Source organism: Diabrotica virgifera, chromosome 6, assembly GCF_917563875.1.
Source record: "Diabrotica virgifera virgifera chromosome 6, PGI_DIABVI_V3a".
Taxonomy (NCBI): Eukaryota; Metazoa; Arthropoda; class Insecta; order Coleoptera; family Chrysomelidae; genus Diabrotica; species Diabrotica virgifera.
Window position 1 is genome coordinate 244,259,748 of NC_065448.1, and position 24,318 is coordinate 244,284,065.

The 24,318-nt window shown below is 32.1% G+C and overlaps 1 protein-coding gene across 3 annotated transcripts in view; it reads left to right on the forward strand.

The window, feature by feature from the left end:
• Positions 1 to 13,648: 13,648 nt before the first annotated feature.
• The window catches only part of LOC114336526 (protein timeless), a 52,609-nt gene continuing 41,939 nt past the window's right edge, over positions 13,649 to 24,318 (forward strand). For all 3 annotated transcript variants that reach the window (XM_050655019.1, XM_050655020.1, XM_050655021.1), the window contains exon 1: positions 13,649 to 13,764. The gene's annotated coding sequence lies outside the window, so the exon portion shown is untranslated. The remainder of the gene's footprint in view (positions 13,765 to 24,318) is intronic.

Genomic DNA, 24,318 nt, shown 5'->3' on the forward strand with positions numbered 1-24,318 from the left:
TAACCGAAAGCTTCTCGTCATTTTCCTTCTCCTTGATGTGCCTAACCATGACGAATGTTGGCGACCATCATGACAATCTTTATCCATTCTGCAGCAGCACCAAAAGGCTGCACAGATGTTATGTTGACCCAGGTTCTAAGGTTCTTTAACCAGGATGTTCTGCTTCTTCTTCCTAGACCTCGCTTTCCAAACATTTCTCCTTGCAGGGTGGCTTGTAGGAGTTCATATTTGGAATCATTTCGCATAATGTCAGTACCTCTCCGTTCTACTTTATTCTTCGGAGTACCTCCCCATTTGTGACTCGGTTAGTCCACAGGGTTTTAATTATTCTTCGAGATAGTCACATCTCAAATGCTTCCAATTCTCTTTACATATCTTCATTTAAGGTCCACGATTTAACACCATAAAAAAGAACAGAAATGACGTAGCCTCCCAACATTCTTGCTTTTATAATAAGATTGAGGTTGTAGCTCTTGAAGAAGACCCCATCAGGATGAATGTGAATCTAGCTTTTCCGATGCGCGTCCTTATCTCTTTATTACTTCCATTCTTCAGTTCCATTTAGTCCATTCTTCATTTATTATGGTGCCGAAATCAGCGAAATTGTGATAACAAATTAAATATGAAGTGGTTTATCGCCTACAGAACTGAATTATCCCATACTAGTTACCAGTTTGTGTCAATAACTACTATGGGATAATTCAGTTCTGTAGGCGATAAACTACTTTATTTATTTGCTATTACAATTTCGCTGCACAATTAACAATAAAAAACAAAACCAAACAGGATATTCTTTACAAAAACTGATGTAAACACTATATTATTAAATTTTTGCCCTCCGCCGGCCATATTATATCACGTGATTTGGAATGCCTAATTAAAACTTCCTCTGTTCCAGTGTTCCCATACATCAAAGTTTGTCCGACTAGACACCGTTAAGCTATTAACAAATTTGCAGCTTGCTATTAATTAACTTTTTTTGGTACGCGGGATCCAGGTCTATATGTTTCTGTTTATTCAATGAAGCATAAGGTAATATTTTCACGTATGAAAATACATATCACTTTATTCGATATGAGTAAATTTTAAAGGTTTCCGTGACGTCAAACGAAACTGCGTCTAACTGTAAACTGAAGACAGTTACTGTAGCCGACAAGATCTGAGTAATAAACGTGACTTTACAAATCGATAATTATCTAACTTCATTGTGAAAAATGATACGCAGATATGTAATAAATACATATTTATGTAAACATAATAGAAGAATATTTCTATGGGCGTTCCCAGAGTTGTTAAAGCTTGTTTTTATTTGTCATAAGCTGTTTTTTAAAAAGATTTTAAACCAAACCTTTTCTTAAATGTTCGCCATTTGTATAACTATACGTGTATTGCAAGACCTCTCTCTACTCTGTAGAGTTTTCTCTACTCTTTTGTACGGTATCGAAGTTTGGACTTTAACAGATACACTTCTCAAGAAATTGGAAGACTTTGAAATCTGGGTGTGTCGGAGAATCCTACAAAAAGTTGGGTGGACAGAGTTCGTAACGAAGTTGTTTTTCACCGGATGGAAAGAGTCATGGAAGTCATCAGAACAGTTAAAAATTGAAAACTTGAATACGTTGGCCATGCTATGCGACACCCAAAGAGATATAATATACTCCATTTAATAATACAACAATCCTGGATACTCACTGCAGCGATGGAGAAATAACTTGAAGCCTTCGAGATGTGTCTATGATGGTCCTTTTCATGGGCATTTTTCAGTGCGTCACATCTGTCAAGTCCGTGATAATATACATTTATAACATTTATGCTAACATGACATTTTAGTTAAATCTGACAGTTGTCACATTTTATTTGCAATGTAGCATAAAAACAAATCCATTGTGTGTATTGCATTTATAAAATGCTATTTTCTTTGATTTGTATAGTCTTATAAATTGTACAGATTATATTCGTAGATATATTATATAATTCGTAAATATTTTTTTTCGGTTATAGCGCCATCTATCGACAACTATAATAAATGTTATAAATGTCTGTAATCACAGACGTGTCTTTTTTCTGTCGCATACAATTTAATGCGTTAGAAAGAAATCGAAAAACTGTGACGCACTAAAAGATGCTTATAAGAAAAAGAATATACAGGCGAATCCTAAGGATATCATGGATGGACAAGATGACCAACAAGACCGTATTACGAAGAATAAGAAAAGAAAGAGAGGTGATGTATACCATTAAAATGAGAACGTTAGAATACCTCGGACACATAATGAGAAACGGCACTAAATACAGATTACTGAAGGTAATGCTTCGAGGTAAAGTATTCGGAAAGCGAGGAATTGGGAGAAGAAGTATATCATAGTTAAAGAACCTGAGGAAATGGTTCTCCACAACAACAACTAACCTCTTTAAAGCATCAGTTAATAAAATAATTATAGACAGAATGATCGCCAATATTCGAAACGAGTAGGCACTTAAAGAAGAAGAAGAAGAAAACAAAGCAAGGTAGACGGAAAAAGAAGGCCAGGTCGAAGAAGAACGTCGTGGCTTAAAAACCTGAGAGAATGGTTTAACACAGCGGTTCTCAAACTTTTTGAGTCATGTACCACCTACAGTTTTTTTATTATTTTTGGTACCACATATACAGGTTGTAACAAAAATACAGGTCATAAATTAAATCACATATTCTGGAACCAAAAATAGTTCGATTGAACCTAACTTACCCTAGTACAAATATGCACACAAAAAAAAGTTGCAGCCCTCTGAAGTTACAAAGTGAAAATCGATTTTTTCCGATATTATATCGAACTATTGGAGATTTTTTACTGAAAATGGACATGTGGCATGACTATGGCAGGAACATCTTAAAAAGAAATTATAGTGAAATTTGTGCACCCCATAAAAATTTTATGGGGATTTTGTTCCCTTAAACCCCCCCAAACTTTTATGTACGTTCCAATTAAATTATTATTGTGGTACCGTTAGTTAAACACAATGTTTTTGAAACTTTTTTGCCTCTTAGTATTTTTAGATATACCAGTTTTAATCGAGATGCAGCTTCTTTTTTAATATGTTAACATAACAATTTTATGGAGATTTTGTGCCTTTACACCCCCCAAATGTTTGTGTACGTTCCAATTAAACTATTATTGCGGTATCATTAGTTGAAAACAGTGTCTTTAAAACTTTTTTGCCTCTTAGTATTTTTCCGATAAGGCACCTTTTATCGAGATGTGGCTTCTTTTTTAATATGGTTCAAAATATACTTATAAAATCTGTAATTTATTAATAAATTTTCATATTATTATAGGGTCTCTATAATCGTACTTAACAGTATGCAAATATGTGGTGGATTTGACAAATATTCAAAATATTTCGATAAAAACTAGTTAGAAAAATTACTAAGAGGCAAAAAAGTTTTAAAAACATTGTGTTTAACTAATGGTGCCACAGTGATAATTTAATTGGAACGTACACAAAAGTTTGGGGGGTTTAAAGGAACAAAACCCTCATAAAATTTTTAAGAGGTGCAGAATTTTTTTTAATATTTTTCTGTCATAATAATGCCACATGTCCGTTTTCAATAAGAAAACTCAAATAGTTTTCGATATATTGGAAAAAATCGATTTTTATTTTGTAATTTCAAAGGGCTGTAACTTTTTTTGTGTGCATATTTGTACTAGGCTAAGTTAGGTTCAATCGAACTATTTTTGGTTCCAGAATAAATGTGATTTAATTTATGACCTGTATTTTTGTTACACCCTGTATTTTTAGAGTGTATTATGAAGACTTACTAAGTACTACTATTTTAATTTTTTTTGTGTTTTGTGTACCACCGCAAGTAATGAATTGTACCACCAGTGGTACATGTACCACAGATTGAGAATCGCTGGTTTAACAGATCCTCTGCATCCCTTTTCCGAACTGCCTTCAACAAAATTACTATAACCAATTTGATAGCCAACGGTCGATAATCGAGCACGGCACGTGAAGAAGTATTGCAGGAAGATTCAGTTTCTTACTATTTGTCTCTAAAACCCTAGTTGGAGTCCTAGTTCTAATTGCGAACAGCGAAATATATACACGGTGAGTCATGAGGAACTGTACATACTCCTACCTCGCATAGAGGCTCCTATGGGGAATATCAAATGACCAATAAAAAGTGTCTGCTCCCATTGTTTAATAATATACAGCGCGAGTTTCGCATTTTGACAGAAATTTGTATTCGTCATAATTTTTGAACGGTCAGATCGATGTGTCTCTTATTTTGGTCAATCGTTACACTGTTGCCACCTAATCAACTGATTTATTCAAACTAGAAAAAAATCAGGTCCGGATTTAAAAAAATTAGTTCGTTTGGGTCTTAGAAAAAATTTCACCCTGTATAAGCTTTTTGAAATCTCTAATATGAATTTTACAAATAAGACAAATAGGCAATTAAAATAACATATTTATTTTTTTCCGCACACGATTGCTTAATTTTTTATAAAAAATCAAATTTGATTATGAATTAAAAGTTTGGTAAAGTGAACCATAGATTTAACAAAATTAACTTTTATTACCAAAATTAATTTTTTTGAACAAATATTTAATTTATGTTACCACCAATTAACTGATTTATTCAAACAAGAAAAAAATCAGGTCCGGATTTAAAAAATAAGTTCGTTTTGGTCTTAAAAAAAATTTCACCCTGTATACGCTTTTTGAAAACTCTAATATGATTTTTACAAATTAGACAAATAGGCAATTAAAATGGCATATTTATTTTTTCCCCACACGATTACTTAATTTTTTATAAAAAAAAATCAAATTTGACTATGAATAACTAAAAGTTTGGTAAAGTGAACCATAGATTAAAAAAAATAACTTTTATTACAAAAATGAATTTTTTTTGAACAAATATTTAATTTATGTTATCACCCAATCAACTGATTTATTCAAACTAGAAAAAAATCAGGCCCGGATTTAAAAAATTAGTTTGTTTGGGTCTTAGAAAAAATTTCACCTTGTATACGTTTTTTGAAAACTCTAATATGAATTTTACAAATAAGACAAATAGGCAATTAAAATGGCATATTTATTTTTTCCCCACACGATTACTTATTTTTTTATTAAAAAATCAAATTTGACTATGCATAAAAAGTTTGGCAGAGTTTTTGCATAGATTTGAAAAAATTAACTTTTTTACAAAAATTAATTTACAAAAACAACGTTTTTGTTAAAATTAAAAGTTTTACCATTCTCTTTTCTATAACACGTCTAGATCTAAAACTTCCCGTAACACTTCTTTTGGACTCTATAGTTTAACATAGACGTGATCAAATTGATAAATTTTAAATTTTTCCACCTAATTTTTGCGATTTACAAGTTTCCTACTTTTATAAGAAGAAGACTGAAAGTCTACAACAATTTTCATAGTCTTCACAATGGTAAGAGGTATGTGCTGTAAAAATTTCAGAAAAAAAAAATATTAAAATGGAACAGAGATGTAGCAAGTTTAAACCGTGAGTTCATTTTTTTTCATTTTTAGGTTAAAATTTCGATTTTGACAAATTTGTTTTTTAAGAGGATCGGAACGTATTTTCGGCTGCAATGCTATTCAAATGGGGATTCATTTTTTTTCAAATCCTGAGAAAACTAATAAGTATTTTGGAAAAATTTAAACGCAGAATGAAAGATTACGTTATTAGCGAGGGCCGAAAGTCCCTGAGAACTTCTACAATGTTTATTTTAATAAGTTACAGGGGTGAAAAAACTAAGAGAAAATTTAGTGTAATTTTTAAATTCAAATATCTCATTCAAAATAAACTTTTTATTTATTCTAAGGGACTTTCGGCCCTCGGTAATAATTTAGTCTTTCATTCTGCGTTTAAATTTTTCAAAAATATTTATTGGTTTTTTCAGGATTTGAAAAAAATGAACACAATGCCGTGGTAATATTTTCCAAATCTGTCTTTGTCTTACAACGCACTCAACCGAATATAATATTGTCAGCATATATTGTCAGTCAGATACTGACAATCAGTGACAATTTTAAATATTTGACATTGCATCGGGAATATTTTGAGAAATTGATTAAATATTATTGATATATAGTGTATTTGATAAATAATTGATTTAAGACGTGAACTTAATAAAAAGTTATTTATTGTGTATTATTTGTGAAAGATCCAAGCAGAGAATACATCAGATATATCCTGTGATCCAAGTATTTTGTTGTTAGAGATGTTCAAAATTGTAAGCGTTCCAAAATAACAACATATTATTAAAAAATCACTTTAACACTTTTCCTCTTTTCTCGATTGATTATTAGTTTTTGTTGTACAAATAAATTATTACAATCACTGAAAACATAGTTAGTGAAAAAATTATCACATTTATTAACTGAATTAATAATTTGCAATTATAAAAATAACAGTTATCCAAGAACATTCAAAAGCCATCTCTTTAAATTAATTATGACATTTTCAAGTAGAATGACATTCTAGTAATGTTTACATATCCACACCAGTGTGAATTTTACTACACGTAATTTGCCGTGTAAAGACAGAAAAAGTAGGGATACACGTAAAATATTTGCGAATTATGTACCCATAGCCTTAATAAAAAATTAAGTTATCGTGTGGGGAAAAAAATAAACATGCCATTTTAATTGCCTATTTGTCTTATTTGTAAAATTCATATTAGAGTTTTCAAAAAGCGTATACATGGTGAAATTTTTTCTAAGACCAAAACGAACTAATTTTTTAAATCCGGACCTGATTTTTCTCTAGTTTGAATAAATCAGTTGATTGGATGGTAACACAAATTACTTTTTTGTGCAAAAAAATTTAATTTTTGTAATAAAAGTTATTTTTTTTAAATCTATGGTTCACTTTACGAAACTTTTAATTCATAGGGAAATTTGATTTTTTTATAAAAAATTAAGTATTTGTGTGCGGAAAAAAATAAATATGCCATTTTAATTGCCTATTTGTCTAATTTAAAAAATTCATATTAGAGTTTTCAAAAAGCGTATACAGGGTGAAATTTTTTTCTAAGACCCAAACGAACTAATTTTTTTAAAGCCGGACCTGATTTTTTTCTAGTTTGAATAAATTAGTTGATTAGGTGGTAATAGTGTAACGATTGGCCAAAATAAGAGACACATCGATCTGACCGTTCAAAAATTATGACGAATACAAATTTCTGTCAAAATGCGAAACTCGCCCTGTATATTATTAAACAATGGGAGCAGACACTTTTTAATGGTCATTTGTTATTCCCCATAGGAGCCTCTATACGAGGTAGGAGTATGTACAGTTCCTCATGACTCACCCTGTATATTGTGCCTAATGAGAAGCGTAAAAAATAGCCTCGCGCAACTGATCATCCAGGGTAAGATTAAAAAAACGGGGTCCCAATCGGCGCCAGATTTCATGGCTTAAAAATACCAAAAACTGGACCGGTCTTGACTCAACATCTTTGTTTAGAGCCGCATTGGACAGAGACAGATTTGCTAGTATAGTCGCTAACTTCCACTAAAGGACACAATACCACAAGGAGAAGAAGGAATAAATAGAATATTATACCAACAGGAATAGGCTGTGGTAAGATTAGATGGAAATAACACAGATGCGCAATAGATCAGTAGGGGAGTGAAACAAGGTTGTGTACTTTCTCGATTTCACCAAGGATGCAGATAAAAAAGAAGCTATTGAACAAGTGGAGAAAATAAAAATACTTAGAAGTCTGTGTGTGTGTGTGTGTGTGTGTGTGTGTGTGTGTGTGTGTGAAAAAATGGCTTGGATGCGAGTCCGTTAGCCACAGATTTTTATTTTATTTTTACCTCAATTTATTAGTTTTGTTATATTTATACGTATTTCACTTAAATGATTATATTTGTTTCTTTCAAGTAGTTTATGAGTAATTTAAATATTTCCATTTTATGACAACTTAGTAGATATTCTATACTAATGGGAAAATGAACTTGTGTTTGTCGTAAATTGTAATATAATTGATTTATATATCTCTCGTTAATTTTGCATTCCAAGAAAATATGGTTTAAATCTCTAATCGAAACATTATCACAAAAACATAATGATGAATTAATTATTCCTAATGTGTGCAGATGTGCCTCATATTTCCCGTGTCGAGTTTTTAATCTGACGATAGTAGAAATATCTTGCTTTGTCAGGTTATATTTAAATATGTATTCAGGTGGCGGAGGAAGTTCTTGATGTAAAGAAAAATATAAATTTTTTGACATGCTTTTAATGTTTTTCCATTCTTTTTTCCATATTTTATTTATTCTAACTTTGACGTCATTTATTGCATCTGTCGATAAGATGTGAGTTAGTATCTCACCTTAGAAGTCTGGATAACTGCATATCTAAATCCGAAATCAGAAATTCGATCAAGAACAGAACAATCAAAAGCAGTCTTTTTGAAGATGAAGAAATTTTTGAATAATCTAAGGCTCAATCTTTAAATCCGATATCGGATGGTAAAATGTTTTATCGCCAACCGTCACCAAAAGTCATTCATTATTGTACTCATTTGCCTCCATTTTCGGCAGTAAAGTAACACTTTATTGCAGTGGCGGCTGGTCTGTAAGTGAAGGGGGAGGTCATATCCGGTGGTTCAAGATTTTTTTGGAAAAACAAGACCTACAAATCCCATTTTAAATAATTTCTTATTCCATCATCTGTATTGGTTTCTTATAACTTATTCTGCAATATGTTGTTTAAATTTAAACGGATTTTTATTTGACAAGTAAATATGAAATAAGTAAAAGGAACAAGTCTTCATTACTAATTGTCAAATAAATCAGATAAATAGTATGATATAATATGTAATTATAACAGCCAGAATATCAACATACTACTTAAACTCAAAACCTAAAATAAATAAAAACTTACATTTTTATGCGGATTTAAAAAGTAAATCGATTCTTCTTCAATTTAATTTCATTTGGCGTTGGAGTTCATTTATACTAACCACTACCGACATTTTAAAAAATCTATAATAATAGTAGATTATACCACGAGTCAATAATGATGGCTATTATTCCCGAAGAATATTTACGAACCGAGCCGCGTTAGCGGCGAGGGAGTAACATTCCGAGGGAATGAGAGCCATTATTGCGAGTAGTATACTCTACTTTATCTACGACAAATTAATTAATTTAAGATTTTTAATGAACAACTTTATTTGTTAAAAACATTAAAATTAGTAATAGTACAATTAATAAACTGAATTGGTTGAGAATCATCATTAACTTTAGTAGAGTTTTCAATACAAATATTTGGGATCTCGATTGCTGTAGAACAAGAAGATGGTACATTACTGTTTATCATGCTGTTGCTGTAGCTAGTTCTACAATTTCTGGTGGTGTACAATTAAAAGATTCTTCATTTTCGTCCATCTCAACACAAACTGTCAAATATACTATTCGTTTGACAGTGACACTTTTTGAGGTTGATTATTTTGTTTCCGTGGTGAATTTTGTGATTGTTGTGCCAGAGGGATTAATAGCTATTAATCCCGCATTATGAATCCCTAAGGGATTATTATATGGCATTATATTGCAAACACCACAAGTATAATACATATATTATGTATCAGTCGTAGATAATAGTACATTATATACCGCGGGACTGAAGTAGTACATTTAATCCTGAAGGTAAAGTTTATGGCCCGACCGCAGGGAGGGCCATAATTTACCTGAAGGATTAAATGTACTTCAGTCGCAAGGTATATACGATACTTTTCGTACTTCCGGTATGATTTTATTAATTATTTCAATAATTTCAATCAGTTTTTTCTCTCTTCAACTCATTTAATAAACTGTCTTTAAAATAAGTTACCATAGTAACATTGCGTTGTGACAGTTATAATTTAGAAACATTGTCATTACTAGTGTCATTGTAAAGAAACATTGTTATTGATAATTATTGGTATCATGAGTGAAGAAGGTGTATCTGATATTGATAAAAGAGCAGCCGAAGTAGGTGAAGAATTGTTACCACCGAAATCTAGAAAACTATACGAGCAGCAGTACGATGCTTTTAAAAAGTGGTGCCGCTTAAAAAATGTGAGACAACCTACTGAAAATGCGCTGTTAGTCTACTTCGATGATAAATCAAAAGCGGTTTGTGCCTCAACTCTCTGGGCACATTACTCAATGCTGAAATCGGTTATTAACATTAGAGAAGATATTGATATAAGTAAATTTCCAAAATTATTAGCTTTTTTGAAGAGAAGAAATGAGGGATTTAAGCCAAAGAAGTCAAGAATTCTCACGTCTGAGCAGGTAGATCAGTTCTTACGGGAGGCTCCGGATGATAAATATTTAATGCTTAAGGTAAATTTGGAAATTTGTTTATATTCAGAAATTTTAAGAAATCAATTTTTTTGTAGGTTGCACTTATTTTGGGCGTTGCGGGAGCTTGTCGTGGAAAAGAGTTGGTTGATTTAGAAATCGACGATGTGAGAGATTTGGGCGATTCCTTCCTAATTGCGATTAGAAACACCAAAAATAAAATTGACCGAAATTTTGTGATCAAAAATTCAGAAAACAGTGCCATCAGTTTTGTGGCGATATTTCGGAAATATGTGGCATTGCGAAAGACAGGGACAACTCATTCAAAATTTTTTGTTCAATACATCAACAAAGAATGTACTACGCGAGTAGTAGGAAAAAACATGTTTGGTACAATTCCACGGCAAATAGCAGCTTTCTTGAAATTAGAAAATGCGACGTCTTATACGGGACATTGTTTTAGACGCACATCTGCGTCTTTGTTAGCTGATTCGGGAGCAACAATAGACGTGCTGAAGAGACATGGAGGATGGAAATCCTCCAACGTGGCCGAGGGATATATTGAATCGTCTATTAAAAATAAACAAAAAATTTCAGATAAAATATTTGGTCAAGTCGCCGATTCGTCCACTATAGTTATGCCACAGTCCTCATTCTCGCTTCCTGTTTCCGCAGGATCTTCGAAACAAACACCAGTTCAATATGAAAAGGACCTATCTGTTACTCGTCAGTTACCTGCTGCATTAACCCAGGAAAGACTGGTCAATATGACGAACTGTCACAATATTAATTTGAATATTAACGTTAATTACCATTCTAATTAATTATATTTTTCAATAAAATATCCCTTAAATTCGTTTGTTTGTGATTTAATCGTTCCGGGAGTTTCGTCAATATTTAATCCCGGAGGGATTAAATGTGACACTTTAGTACCTGTCACAAGGGAGTGAAGTTGTCACTTTAGGCCCGGAAGTACGAAAAATAATATTAATCTCACGAACGCACTTAACTTTGTAAATTCCGAACTAATCTTACTCCCTGCGTAGATCGTCTCGTAGATCTACGGTCAATGACCACGATGGTACCAACTTGCATATAAGAGCGTATTTTCGTGAAAGTTCGGAATCCCAGAGCTGTATTCTCACAGTGAGGTCAAATAAATTTCTTGACCATCGTGAATGTTCGTATTTAGCTGTTTAAGAGTAATATTGCGGTAGTTTCAGTCAAAGATAAATTTTGCTTTTCGGTACTGTCAAATAGCTCGTATTTCATGTTTATTTATCGGTAATCTTTTGGCGGCATCTTTGTCGCTATATTTTACAACAACAAAATGACTGAAAAGTAAATACAATAAAAGCAAAATTTAACTTTGAACGATACTATTGTACTCCGAACATTTTTAATACAGAAAATTTTCTTTTTTTTAAGGAAATAAAGGGACCTAAAGGGATAACCGCCACTGCTTTATTGTAATGAAAAAAGAATTTTATTTTACCTGCCGCGATTAATCAAAATAAACTGAGATTGAATTTAAGTGGTTGATGGCAGTAATCGATTATTTATTTGAGTGAACTTAAAATTTATTTACTTTAATTATTAAAAATATTGTACACAATTTACGTTATTATTAATTAAATTTATGTCAGAAAGTGAACTTCTGTAGTATTTTGCAATTATATTCATAAAACATAAATCAAAACTTTACAGATTTAGTAATTAGGTCCTTATTCAATATTGATAACAACTATCGATTAAACATCGAAATCGGCCATCATGCAAAAGCTTTCTGTCACTGTCATCGTCATTACTGTCATACGAAATTTTTATTTTGTCTAAAATTAATAAAATTCTTAAATCTTTTAAGTTTTGTATTAATGCAAATACAAATTGTATATTATGAAATGGTGTTTATGTTAATTCGATTATATGTATATAGGACGGTGACAGATATTAATGATAATTTGTTAGCAAATATATTTATTTAGATTTTCTACTATTCATCAAGGGAAAATCAACTGCGCTGCGGGAGGCTACACTTCATAAACATAACGTAACTATTAACGGTATTTTTAATTTTTGGTCTTGTATTTTAAGTGTTAAAATTGGTTTAATATTTAAATAAAAATACGATTAGCTGTTTAAAATATATTTATTTTGTTGAAATCATAATAATAGAAATATAACGGCTTACGTGCGTACCAAGTACACACACTCTTTTTTCATTAGGATGTAATTAAATAAGTGTTAATGTTTTTTATGATTGGCGATAAAATTTTGTATGCACCACGTCAGTAAAGACTCTTTATCAAACTCTTCTGTTACTCGTCACGCTCGCTTCGCTCCCTCTGCTCGTAATATCAGACTCGTTCGATAAATAGTCAGTTTACTGACTTGGTACATAAATAACTAATAACTCTATTCTTTATGACGCTAAAGCTTGGGCTGTTAATGTTGGCTTAATGAGAAAGCTGGAACCTTTTGAGATGTGGCTTTTTAGAAGAATTTTGGAAATACAATGGACCGGTCTTATTACGAACGAAATGGTGTTGCACAGAATGGGAAGAGACAGAGAACTTTTGATAACCATTAAAATGAGAAAGATAGCATATTTGGAGCACGTAATATATGTCGAAATGATAAATAAGAGTTTTTGCAGTTGATTATAAAGGGCAAAAGTGAAAAAAGAAGAGGTTCTGATAGACGAAAAATATCCTCGCTGAATATTTTACAAAAGCAGACGATAAAGACGAATTTGCAATGGTTATAGCTAACCTTCATTAGTGGAGTCGGCACTAGAAGAAGTAGAAGAATAAATATATACTAAATTTACAATCAAGATGCAGTAGAAATAAACAAACCAAGACACGTTAAATGCTACAAATGCTACTAGAAGCACTCCCTAATCATAATTTACAATGTATGTACATTGTAAATCCCAAATCATGATTTCCAAAGTTTATACATTATAAATTATGATTCGGGGGTGCTCCTAGTAGCATTTAACGTGTCTTGGTTTTATTTCTACTGCATCTTGAATGTAAATTTAGTATAGTTAATTTCGCTGGTTGAGATTTTGACGTCAGCGTTCATACGTGTGCTTCACTTTTTGCAAGAACCTACGTTTTAATACATTCCTAACAGTACTTCTATTCTGCATATAACCGTTATATTATTATTATTATGAACAATCATAAACAGTATTGCATAAATGTACCGCTATTCGCATTCTAACGGTTTAACGGTAAACGATAGAATGAGAGAAAGTGATCTTGAAGGATCAAGGACGAGATTGAATCTTTTCTGGTTAGGATTACGGCAAAATGCTTGCACCAGTCTCTATATGCGAAATAAGTAGATTGTATAGATAGTGTAAGTAAGTGCAAGTAGGTGCGTTACTGAAATATATTTTCCGGTGACTAGTTTTCAACTATTCTTGGGCTGCATTGTTCGAAATTAAGGTATGGCATAATAGTTTATCATTCCTAGAATTTAACAATGTTATTTAAAAAATTGTAGCTAATAATACAGTAAACCCAAAATATAATATAAATTTGAATACTACCTACTTATTATCTAATGAGAATATTAGCAAACTTCTTCGAAAAACCCCAGAGCCCTTTCTTCTTTCAGTTATTCAGTTATGAATAAAGTACAGTAAAATTGTAAAAAAAAGATTTTACCTTAAATCTTAACCTAGCAGAATAATTGGCTTCCAACAAGGATTAGTTGAAGGGTAAAAAATTACTAGGGTGGTAATACATTCGCAAAAACCTAGCAGAATATTGTGGTATTGTAAAAATATATTTATGTATAATTCTTCTGGCTCGAATATTAAGCTAGCGGCAACGCTTCCAAATAACATTGGTTTAGGGATGGACAATTATCAGTGGTAATTACACGAGAGCTCTACAATTATCGATTTGTATTCCGAGTGACACTTTGACTGTTTTAATTTCACGACCCGAAGGGGAGTGAAACTATGTCAAAGTTTCACGAGGACAAAACAAATCGATAATTTTTAAGAGCTCGAGAGTAATTCGGTAAGATTATTACACGAATAAAACTCTCTTTTTAAATCATTTTAACTAATATTCTATTGATATCTTTACCTGAATATTTGCTAAACCTGTTTCATGGTGTTCTCTGTGACCAGTTATAAAACATTAATTATTGTCAATAATGTCACTGAATATACACATAGTTTCAAAAGTTATGCATCACCCCTCGTATTCACGATGTTTACGCTTTTATAAATCCGTATCTTTATCACATATTTAATGGGCCTTTTTTATAAAAAAAAATACCGTTTTTGGTTTTTATTTTATTTGATTACCCATTTAATTGACCTGGTTTTGCCAAGGTGTAAACATTTGAAAAATTTATTCTGGTGAAATTGTTGAAAACGTGATTAAAAATGAATCGTACTTTAATTTCTGAGTTGGTCCGTATAAGAATTGTCGATTTAGTTGAAGAAGGCCATTCACAGCGGTTCGTGGAGGAAAGAGTGGGTGTTTCTAAGAGTGATGTCTCACGGATATGAAATAGGTTCCTGGAGACAAACTCCATACGGAATACAGCTCGGTCTGGTAGACCCCGAGTTACCAATGATCGACAGAATAGGTATATCAGAATTTTTATCTGTAGAAATTCTTCTATGTCTGTACCAGCCGTCCAAAGAGAATTCAGGCATGCTACAGGAGTCAGAGTATCGTTGACTACAATAAGAAGAAGAATTTTAGACTCAGGTATGAGGAGTCGTCGACCAATAAGAGTTCCTCAGCTACAACTTAGACATGTTTTGGACCGCCTCCAGTGGGCTCAAGAACACATAGAGCTCCCCCAACTGTTTTGGAATTTTGCGCTTTTTTCAGACGAGGCCAGAATCTGTTTAAACAGTGATAACCGGCGAATTTGTGTGTGGCGAGAGCCAACAAGAGCTGCACAACTAGCCACACACGAATTCGCCGGTTATCACTATTTAAACAGATTCTGGTCTCGTCTAAAAAAAGCGCAAAATTCCAAAACTGTTGGGAGAGCTGGTGGCGGTCCAAAACATGTCTAGGTTGTAGCTGAGGAACTCTTATTGGTCGACGACTCCTTATACCTCAGTCTAAAATTCTTCTTCTTTTTGTAGCCAACGATACTCTGACTCCTGTAGCATGCCTGAATTATCTTTGGAGGGCTGGTACAAACATAGAAGAATTTCTACAGATGGAAATTCTGATATATCTATTCTGTCGATCATTGATAACTCGGGGTCTACCAGACCGAGCTCTATTCCGTATCGAGTTTGTCTCCAGGAACCTATTCCACATTTCTTATACGGTCCAACTCAGTAATTAAAGTACGATTCATTTTTAATCACGTTTTCGAAAATTTCACCAGAATAAATTTTTCAAATGTTTACACCTTGGCAAAACCAGGTCAATTAAATGGGTAATCAAATAAAATAAAAAACCAAAAATGGTATATTTTTTATAAAAATTCCCATTAAATATGTGATAAAGATACGGATTTATAAAAGCGTAAACATCGTGAATACGAGGGGTGATGCATAACTTTTGAAACTATGTGTATTTTTGCCTAGCAACGAAGGGCATCTGACATAATACTTGACAGGAAATTATCGAAAAAAATTATCAGTAGTAATTGCACAAGAACTCTAAAATTATTGATTTTTTCCCGAGTGACACTTTGACTGTTTTAATTTCACGAGCCGAAGGCGAGTGAAATTATGTCAAAGTGTCACGAGGGCAAAAATTCTATATTAATTTTAAAGATCGATTGCAATTTGTTGCGATTATTTCATGAATAAAACTGTTCAACACCAAAATTTTATTGTAATTTATGTATGTAAGTACAAATTAGTACAATTAAACACACAGTTGTGATAAATATTAATTTGACGGTTGAAAGTCATCACTTTTATAATTTTTAAATCATTAATTGTCATTAATGTCACTGAATGTATTTTTTCGTAGCAACGAAGGGCATCTGACGTAATATACTTGACGACGGAAAATTATCAAAAATTATCGATTTAATTTAGATTTATGTAGCTTCCTGTTAGTCAGAATCTCCTATGAATGAAATATATATATATATACAAGCTGTACGCTCCCGAGGAAGCTGAAGCTGTTTTCACTTGAAGATCCTTTTTGTGGGGGATCATCCCATTCTGACTTTGGTTTTACAATTGCTGGTGTGACTTCGCTGTTTCCACTACCTTTCTCCATTCTTCTCTCTCTCTGATTTTGCTTCCAATATTTCTAATTTCCATACTTCGTAAGTCTTCTTCCACTTGTTGTCTCCATCTGAGTTTAGGCCTGCCTCTGGTTCTTGTACCTGGTGGTATCCATTCGGTTATAACTCTTAACGGATTGTTCTTCTCTCTTCTCATTATGTGTCCATACCATCTAATTCTCTGTGCTTTTGTTGCTCTTACTATGTTCTCTTGACCCATCCATTCTTGTATTTCGTGGTTCATCCATTGCCTTGCATCCTCTTCGTTTTCCCTCTTTGGTCCCAGAATTTTTCTCATAATTTTTCTCTCAAAAACTTTCAGCTGCTCTTCTTCTCTTGCTGTTAATGTGAATGTCTCCAAAGCATATAGCACTATTGGTCTTATGGTCGTTTTGTAGATTTTCATTTTTGTATTTCGGCTTATCTTCTTATCTTTGAAAAATTTTTTATTTCTGTAGAATGCTTTGTTTCCTGCTTGAATTCTTCTTTTCATATCTACACTTTCATTTCTTCTGTTGACTAATACTCCCAAATATTTGAATGTTTCAACCTCTTCGAAGCTGTGTGCGTCTATTGTCATTTCTGTCAGTTGCGTCTTCTTTTTTTTACTTACATTCATGTATTTTGTTTTATTTTCATTTATTTCCAGTCCTCTTAGTTTGGATTCGTTTTCTATTTCTTGAAATGAATGAAATAATCAGTTTAATTTTTAGTTCTGTAGCTTTCTGTTGGTCAGAAACTCCTATGAATGAAATAATCAAAAATTATCACTTTAATTTTTATTTCTGTAGCTTTCTATTGGTCAGAATCTCCTATGAATGAAATAATCACTGTAATTTTAATTTTGGTAGCTTTCTATTGGTCAGAATCTCTATGAATGAAAAAATAATCAGTGGTAATTACACGAGAGCTCTACAATTATCGATTTGTATTCCGAGTGACACTTTGACTGTTTTAATTTCACGACCCGACGAAACTATGTCAAAGTGTCACGAAGGCAAAACAAATCGGTAATTATTAAGAGCTCGAGTGTAATTCGATAAGATTATTTCATGAAGAAAACTGTTTTTTAAATCATTTTAACTAATATTTTTTGATATCTTCGCCTGAATATTTGCTAAACCTGTTCATTTTCATAGTGTTCTATTGGACAAGTTGTAATACATTAATTGTCATTAATGTCACTGAATGTTCATTTTTGCGTAGCAACGAAAGGCATCTGACGTAATAGTGTACGACGAAATGAAATGAAATAACAAATTGTATATTATTTGTTATTTTATTATTTAGAATAGTTTCTCTCTCATACTACGCATAGATGCCATCCCCCACCGGCACCTGTAGAATATGTACACTGTATGTAGTTATAATTATAATGGCGCGTTATCAAAACGACCGTTAACCGGTTGTCATGTGAACGTTCCATATCGAGACACAAACAATTAACGAACCCTAGGCGCGACAATGCAATAGCAAAAATGCAATATTTTCCTTGTTTAAATATTTGTTTAAAATTTTACACAGCAGTTCATATGTTCCTGTGGTGTATGGCTACCCTAACTTTGCTTGCTGCTTAGGAATAGTCCGGTTGTAGACGTATTGAACCACTTTCTCAGGGTTTGAAGCGGAGATATTCTTCTTCTACTATTGAGTTTATATTTCCGCACGTTTGCTTATCCACGCTTGTATGTGAGATATTATATTTTTCTTACGTTCTTATCTTAATACTTTGCAAAATCTGCTACCTACTTTTCGAATTTTTTTTAATCCCCTTGTGTATATCTGATCATATTTAAATGTCCATGATTTATTATTTTTCTATTTCATTTTCTTCGTACTTTTGACTGTAAATACTTGCATAAAGTATCTGCAGAATCCTTTGTATATTTAAATATGTGTATTATTTGTTTATCTCATTCATAATTTGTTCTTCTACTTCCATATTTCATCAATTGTTGTCAGTGATTCTGGCATTGGATATTATTTCCATATATATTTTTTTGCCTTTTGAATTACTATCCAATGGTCAATGATAAAAACAATATGAAATAAAATAAAAACAGTTGAACTGGAGTTTATCAGATGATGTCCACAAATCACAAGAGAGGAAAGCATAAGGACAGAGGAAATATGGAACAGAATGAAAGTAGAATGATCAATTGCAAAAAAGTTGAAGAAAAGAGTCCTGCAGTGGTGCAGGCATGTACAAAGAATGTTAACCTGTTACAAGATGGAAAACGTATATAGAAAATTAACTATTTAGATGGGAAATAAGCTACAATTAAATTGAAAAAAATAATTTTATTAACTTTTCGACGCCAAAATCGGGTGTCGTTTTATGTGGCGGATATTCTTGAGTTGGGGTTGATTTTATGCAATCGAATGAACTATCTTTCATTAAAGTCGTCCCAGGAACGCAACTCATAAATGTTGGCAATATCATTTTAAAATCTTCTACTTTAAAATGTATAATATACGTCTGAATTGCCGATATAAATGAGTCAGATTAAATAAATTATTCGAAGAATTTTTTACTAAGCAACAACATTTTTGTTTAATTTAGTAGTATTTTGTATTTTGACAACGGCACCAAACTTGGACGTCGAAACTTTAATAAAATTATTTTTTTAGTAAAATTGTGGCTTATTTCCCATCTAAAGAGTTAACTATAAAGATGCCACAAGGAAATAGCTTCAGAACAGTATATAGGAAATGCTATGATATATAGAGATCTCAAAATACATTTTACCTATATAAATGAAGAATAATAGAAGAATAACTCCAGTTAAATCTTCTAACTTATTTTAATTAAAATAATTACTATAACTTTAAACTTCAAATTAACCATGAAGAATAAAATTAAAGATAAAACTGTCTATTTTCTTTTTGCTGATATTGATAGACACATAATGCATGTAAATGCATTTAGCAGAACCTTGAAATTTATCTTAGTTTATTACACAATATAATTATTATTAATGCTATTTTTCTTTCGGATGAATTATATCTAAATAGAATAAACAATCTTGTAAAAAGTAGGTCACTGTGAATGTGTTCTTGACAGTGCTCTACATAATCATCCATCCATATCTTTATCAACCTTAATTTATTGGAAAATATTGCAAATTACCATAATATGTAAAGGAAAATTTTTATGGTCTAAGTATAAATTGGTATATCTCATATAAATGTGAAATATATGACAATGAAAACGAAAATAAATTATGTCGAAGCGCCTAAATACGATATACAGGCATATTTATAGTTTATTCAAATTATCATCATCACCCAGCTTCTCCTTTTGTTCACTGCACGTCTATAGGAAGTCTGATCTTGTGCTAATTGCATCAATCTACCATTCTTTTTATGTCGTCTGCCCAGCGTATTGGTGGTCTGCCTCTGCTTCTCTTGTCCATGCGAGGTCTTCATTCTAACAGTCTTTTTGTCCACCTATTATCCTGCAGTCTCGCGATATGTACGGCGAAACGCCATTTTAATCTTTTAATTATTTTCTTCACTAGTTCCGCAAGTATTATTCCTAGTATGGATCTTTGCATTTTACGCTGTGCTACTCTAAGTTTTGACACCCTAGCTTTGGTTAATGTTAGTGTTTCAGCTCCGTACGTAATGACTGGAAGAACACATTGATTGTATACTTTCCTTTTAAGGCTTAAAGGAATTTCACTGCTGAATATGTCTTTCAATCTGCCATATGCTGCCCAGCCTAGACCAATACTTAGATCTATCGATTGGGTCTGATTGTCTCTAGAAATTTTGATGTCGTGTCCGAGATATCGATATTGACTTATTTTTTCTATGATATTGTCTTCGAGTGTTATTGATCCTCCTATTGACTAGAGAAACTAATCAAAACATACTTTATTACATAAAAATATACCTTAATAGTTCAGAGAAATAAGGGAAAAAAATATCCTGTTGGTGACACAACCCCCTCTAGGCGGAAACCAAATTTTTTGAGTAGCATGGATATCTATAATAATAACCTATATGTTTCCTTCAGCCGATTTTGATGATATACACCTGGTTCCAAAAAAAACTGATACGACTCTTGACGCGTATTTTGTAGAAAATTGAGCAGTGTATTTTGAAGGATAAATACTTAATATTTACATACTGTCAATGTCACTGCCAAATCTTAAAATTTGTCAGATAGCTTATTCTGTTCCACGGTTATTAGACTTTATTATTAATCTTTATTATTAATACTTTCTCCGCATCTGAGGGTATCTTATCAACTGTATTGTTTTTAAACAATAGATGATAAAATAAAAATATTGACAGTTCAAAAATGTGAACATTATTGCATTGTGTGTGGCCTAAGTTTGGGCTGAAAACTGAAATGTATTACATTTTTACAAAATTTTGGAATATGTTTAATTACGTAGACCAATTTTAACAGTTGTTTTCAATACAGATTTCAATCATCTACAAATAGTTTCTAATGTCTTTTGATGTCAAATAATTAGGGAAGCTGGAATTCAACAGTTTAGAATTTTACATTGAGTTAATGCAAAATTGTGACGCATGTCAAAATTCTCAATGTATTTTAATTGTATTCATTTTTTTTTCGAATCCTGAGAAAACTAATAAATATTTTTGAAAAATTTAAACTCAGAATGAAAGACTACAATATTACCGAGGGCTGAAAGTCCCTGAAAACTTCTATAATATTTATTTTAATAAGTTACAGGGCTGAAAATAAAAAAAAGTGTGATATTTAATTTCAAATATTTCATTCAATAGAAACTGCTTGTTTATTCTAAGGGGCTTTCCGCCCTCGGTAATAATGTAATCTTTCATCCTGCGTTTAAATTTTTCTAAAATACTTATTAGTTTTTTCATGGATCAGTTGTTTGTTGTTTGTTTATTTTATTATTTGTCTGTCATAATCAATATAATGTCAGATCAATCAAATACACTGCTCAACATGATCAAATCTTACTAAGAGTCGTATCAGTTTTTTTAGGAACCGGCTGTACATAGCTATAAACAAATGAAGATCAAAAAACGGTAAATTTTCGCTTTTTTCGTCTATTACCAAAAAGTTAAGCATTTTAAATAAATTTGAGAGTAAGAAACTCATAAGTCGTATAAAAGACTTCAATATGGCGTTCGCTGAGTATGTATATCCTTATTGGTTGCTTAGAAAATTGCAAAATAAATCATAAATTTTGAGTTTTTATAAATATTCATAACTTATGTAAAAATTAACTTATAACGTTCTTATTACAGGGAATGCTGAGACTTCTGGTGATTAAATCATACCCTAAATTTCAAAACAATTGGTCAAATAGTTTAAAAGGTATTTAATTTGTTTATTCCAAATTCATTTTTTTGCAACGCTATAAGTCAGAAAATGATGAAGTTACGCTAATAATTTGGATAGTTTATAAAAGGAGAAAATTTATACTATTAATTTAATTTAAAAAAAAATGACAAAAAGTAATTCTAAATACTGCAAAATAATTTTGCAAAAACATGTGAATTAAAAAAAGGGGGCTAACTTCGTCTCTAATTGTCCTAGGACAATTGTTTTTCTTTCTAAATGTGTATAAAAATTCAGTCTTTCTAAATATGAAAATAGCTATTTATATAGTTTATGTAGTTAGATAGGAAGGAAAAGGCACTTTACTCCCATGTTATACATATGGTTTTTCCACCTTCCTCAAATAACAAGTCATTTTTTCACTTTTACTTAATTTATTTATGTAACTAACCAACAAAATTTATTAGAACTAAAACTAACAAGTAGGTACAATATAACTGTCAACTGTCAAATATAAGTCAAATTATTAATATAAACATTGTTAAAATAACAATTTACTGTTTTTTACCATTTTGCAAAATGGGAGGAAAAGTAAAAGTGACGTCATGATATTTCATTCATGAAATATAACTTATTGACGCCCTGTACAATATCTATTTTCTATTACGTAAGTAAATATTTTTCTTTCATAAAATATCCAAAGTATTACTGTAACTTCATCATTTTCTGAATTATAGTGTTGCAAAAAAAATTAATTAGGGATAAAAAAATTAAATAACTTTTAAACTATTTGACCGATTGCTTTGAAATTTATGGTATGATTTAAACACCAGAAGTCTCAGCCATTCCGTGTAATAAGAAGGTTCTAAGTTAATTTTTACATAAGTTATGAATATTTATAAAAACTCAAAATTTATGATTTATTTTGCAATTTTCTAAGCAACCAATAAGGATAGACATATTCAGCGAACGCCATATTGAAATTTTTTAGACGATTTATGCTTAACTTTTTGGTTATAGACGAAAAAAGCGAAAATTTACCGTTTTTGATCTTCATTTGTTTATAACTATGTATATCATCAAAATCGGCTGCAGGAAACATAAAGGTTATTAATACAGATGTCCATACTACTCAAAAATTTTAGTTTCGGCCTGGAGGAGGATGTGTCACGAGAAAAATCTTAAGTCCCTGGACTATAAAAGGATTTAGCAGGAGAAAAAAATCTACGAGATACCAAAATACACTTCATTTTCAACACTTATCCAACTCTGTTTTGCGACCTCACTCTGGGAGAGCTTACTGCAAGTTCGCTCTGAGGATATTCTAGGGTTTGTGGCGTCACTAAACATGGATATGCCATCAAAATGGACTCCCGGATCTCCTGGTGCCCAGCATCACTGCTGAGGCACGTCATCTTCTTGAATTTCGAGGTTTTTCGACACTAAATTGATGCAAACAGAGTACGAGGGGTATGAAAAAATAGCAAAAATACATTACTGCCGAAAACCCTCGAAACTCCAAAAAATGACGTGCCTTGGCTGTACCCCTGATCACCAGGTGCTTCGGGGGATAGTTCTGATAGCGTGTACGTGTTCATCGATCCCAAAAACCCCCAGTAATCTGTTGAAACCCCCCATTGAAACTAAAGATGACATGCTTTAGCAGAAATCCTGGGCACCAGGTGCTCCGGCGGGTCGGTTCTGCTGGCGTGCTCATGTTCAACGACTTCAAGAACTCTCGAGTAACAAAATCTCTCCCAAAACTGATTTTTGACAATTTTGGATGAATCAATAAAAAATTACCAAGTTTCTGTTGTACTTTCATATGGGAGTGGACTGAGAGGCCTCACTTTTGTCCATCCGTTGGAGGGTTAATACTATCACTGTAGTCTTTTGCTTCTTAATGTGCCATCTCCTCTAAGAAAGTTGGCAACCGTCATGGCAATTCGCACTTTCGATACCGCTGCTCTAAAGAGATCAGTAGAAGTGCAGTTAAACCAAGCTCTTAAAGTGTTTAACTAAGAAATGCGTCTTCTTCTACGACTCCTTCTACCCCGTATTCTTCTTTGTATTATAAATTGCTACAAGTTATAGCTGTAGTCTAGTAAGTGTTAATATTGTTATTTGTTTACCACGGCAGGTGCCAATCTTGAGTTAAATACACTCGGTATATTTATACGTTAATTACGTCTCCAAAATATTAGAATACAAAATCCTACCGATATTACAATCAATATGTGAAATTCAAATGCCTTTATTGTCAATCATGCACAAAGGTCGATTGAAATGGTTTTATAAGCCCTGCATTTAACTAAGAAACGTGATATGATAATAACCGACTTATTTCACGTGGAGGAATGAGTTTGTAAAAGTGAATATTAACTGGTTACAATTCAATTAATAGGAAAATGTACCGTTAGCTTTTTCTAGTAAACAACAACTAGGGGCCCTCTTTTTCATTAAATCGCAATATACGGATATG